Here is a 3,627-nt window from a genome sequence, read left to right as displayed (position 1 = left end):
TCATATAAAAGAGTTGGGCCTGGAAATCTGCTCTTTGCACCCCTCTACACCAAAGTTATGTGTCAGTTCTGGGTTCCTGAGGAAATCCCTTGGGACCATCTATCTAATTCTAGAAACTGAGGTGACTTCTTGCCTCACTTAGCAGATAGGATGACTCTCACACAGTTTATATGTTCCTGTCATGCCAAACTGAGCCAATTATTGCCATTTTTGAAAAGCATGAAAGCACCTTAGAAGTAGTTTAAACCAATCCAGATTTTTGTCTAAGCCATGCCGAATTTCTTTCCAGTCAGTTAATCTAATATCAGTCTTATTTTTCTACAGTGAATTTGCCCCACATTCCACATCCTATGGGCTTGAGTCTAATCTATTGGGGTCACTTTAGAACTTCTTACCCGTGGCTCTGCTTAGCCCTTCCTCTGGTCCTCGAGTCTAAAACAGATGCTCCTTCTCCACGGCACCTTGAATGGACTTCTATTTGCCGAAGTTAATTTTCAAAAAGTTAAACACATGACTCATATAACATTAGCACCACACAGGTATAATATTTATTCACTTCATTAATTAAAGAGGGAGGCAGTAAGACGGTTAAGTTGGACTAAGGAGAATTTGAGGAACGGAGGTTTATATTTTCCATCCAGAAGCATATATTTTTTTTTTTCATATAGCTTATCAGTGGAGATTTATTTGCCTTTAAATTTTTTACCTAAATTCTTTTTTATTTTTTTTTAAATTGTGGAATATAACATATATTACAGAAGTGATAACTTCCTGTTAACAAGTAGTTAGAAAATTTCAAATAATGTTATGGTGACATACCCGACCCTAGCCTTCCTCTTTCAACCGTACGTACACTCAGCTTCATTAATTACACTTAGAGTATTGTGCTACCATCACAAGGTATTGTGCTATCCATTTCTGAACCTTTACAGTCAACCTTATGTTTAATGTACTCCTTAAGCATCAATTGCCCAATCTCTACCCTCTTTCTATCTCCCGATAACCTACGCTTTTGAATTTAACTCCCAGAGTTTGCTCCTTAGTCCAAAAATATGGAACATTTCACGAATTTACATGTCATCCTTGTGCAGGGGCCATGCTAATCTTCCCTGTATTGTTCCAATTTTAGTATATATGCTGCCGAAGCAGGCACTGATAATATATTCTCTATTCATTTATAGAGTTACTTAGAAACTTTTATCATGTGCCTCCTAAGTGTTGAGCATTGTACTATAATGAACAGGAATTACGTCTATCTCATTCAACTTGTTCTTTTCTAGCACGGGGGTCATCCTCGGCACTTGATCAGTAGTTGCTAATTTTATGAATGAATACTTGTTGAACGAGGAATTCTTACAGACCCATGACATTTCCTTGGGTTATTTCTTGCATGTCCCAACTAGCAAATAACAGTCTAGAATGCAGTTTTCCCAATAAAATGAAATCAGATATAACTTTTTTAAAAATGTAAATGGTCCTGTTTCTACCCTTAATAAAACTTACTATACTGGTTATTTCCCTGCTTGCTGTCAGGATCTGTTCTTTTCCCTTTCTCTGTTACCCTCTGTCTCAGGGGGCTGATCCTTGCCAGCTGGCTTCAAGCTAGGTTTGACTAATGAGTGGCTCTGGAGGGAGACAGAAGATTGGAAGCAGGGAGAAGCTCCCATTCACTACCCCCACCCCCATCCTTTTCCCTCTCCACTTGAGCAAACATCTCCAGGGTGGCTGGTCTCCTCTACGGTTCTGCCTTCTGCTCGTCATTCCCTCCTTCAGTGGTCTCAGCTTCTGCTGGGCAGTTCTGACCCCCAAGGTCTGCTTTTGCTCCTTTATTCCTTTAGCTCTAGGGATGGTACAGCTTTCCACTGATTCTAATGTCTGGGCTGTTTCACCATCCCATAATAGGACTTTTCACTCTTCCCACCTGTGTAAAATTTGTTTTCCTTATTAAATTCCTTCTATTGAACTATCCCAGATGGACTCTTGTTTTCCTGAATGGATCCTGACTTATTGGTGTAATGAGTAAAGAAAAGCAATATTCACACTGAAATGTCCACGCTGGGTGCCTGTTAGGCTCACTTATTAGCTATGTAAATGGCTTCCTGTACACCAATGTGTTGGATTCAAATTTGTTCCTTGGTAGAACTTTAGAATGTCATATGTCATAGACCTTAAAGTTGCTGGGCACTATTGAAAGAGCACGATAATAGTAGCTACCATGTATTGATCCATACAACGTATCTGGCATTCTGCTCACCTCATCACTCAAATACATTATCTTTTTTTAATTCTCCACCAAACTGTGGGGTATTTGTTCTAGCCAAGGTTCTTAGTGGCAAATAATAGACAACTATTCTGAATGAGAATACCAGTAGGGTCATGTCCAGGAGTCCCTTTCAGAGAATAGAAATGCCCTGTTGTTTCTCTTTATTCCAGATTTTTTTTATAGTGGAATTTAATCTTTTCTCCTTCTGACTGCTGCATATATATATAAGTGGGAAGCATTGCTTTCTGGACAGAAAAGCTATCCCAATACCTGGTCCAGGCAACCTTCTAGTATGATGGAATGTGATTACAAATACATTGGACACTTAGTTGATACAACACGGTCTGCTTGTTGATGTGTTACAGAAATCGGATAATTATGCCAGCAGGCAATACTTTGCATATGACAGGGCACGTGTGTATGTGTGTTTGCAGAGAGAAGCCATGAAATGAGTTCTTCTGGTTTCTATTTTTGACCTGCCAACTCAGTGAGTCACTGAGTATCTCTTGGTCGGTCATAAACCCTCAGAGCTCTAGTATACCTTCCACTAAACCTCCAGGAACTCAAGTCAAAGCTACTGTACAGGTACCTGAATGTTCAGGGCTGTCAAATGCAAGCTCTCTCTCAAGCATAAATAGTATTATCCTGTGATCATCATTGTACAGCTCATGTTTTTATGTTCAACACTGTATCTGAAGAGTCATACTTCTTAATCTTTTCCTTCATGTCTTCTGGGTTTTGCCCTTATTTTAGAAGCTCTTCCCCACTCTAATGTTTATTCCACTTGATTTTTAAAGTGAGGGCCTAAATGTTCATCCATGGTTGAACAGGACCAAGAAGGCATTAAGAAGATGATTGCCCGCTGGTCCAGGGGTCAGCTGGGAGAATGACAGCGTGGCTGGGTGATTGACCCATTACCACTTCAGCTTCCTAAGTACCCCATTCTCATTGGTTCTCTTTTGAGCTTCAAATCTCCTTGACCCCTCCTACTTCCTGCCCAGAGTTGTCCTCACTGGTGGTTCTCACTCTCTTTTCTGCTTCCCAGGGGACAACAGTGGTGTCCAGGTAAGTGGAAGAGGTCTTTGTGGGGTGGTACTAAGAGTGTTTGTCTTTCTTGGATGTGAGGTGGGGAAGGGTATGGGGCAGGGTCTAGTGCGAGAGAAAAGGCAACTGGAATAGAAAACAACCTTCAATTTTCTAGTAATTCAGTGGAATCAGGAGTAAACTGGCTTGGTGCTTTGGAAAATTGATCAAGCAACAACATTTTGACCAATGATCAAAACTGGTCAATGATCTAAATCTGCTTTATCTTCAAGACCAAAGGAAAAAGAATAACAAAACCTGCCAAGAAGATATGGTTCATT

General features: G+C 40.3%; 1 non-coding gene across 1 annotated transcript; it reads right to left on the bottom strand.

The window, feature by feature from the left end:
• Positions 1-1,046: 1,046 nt before the first annotated feature.
• On the bottom strand, positions 1,047-1,153 carry LOC119543572. The gene has a single exon (XR_005218638.1). It is a non-coding gene; the product is annotated as a U6 spliceosomal RNA (small nuclear RNA).
• Between the last annotated feature and the right edge of the window lie 2,474 nt (positions 1,154-3,627).

The sequence above is a fragment of the Choloepus didactylus genome, chromosome 8 (genome assembly GCF_015220235.1).
Source record: "Choloepus didactylus isolate mChoDid1 chromosome 8, mChoDid1.pri, whole genome shotgun sequence".
NCBI lineage: Eukaryota > Metazoa > Chordata > Mammalia > Pilosa > Megalonychidae > Choloepus > Choloepus didactylus.
Note: the sequence above shows the minus strand (reverse complement) of the source record. Positions and strands in the feature narration are given on the sequence as shown.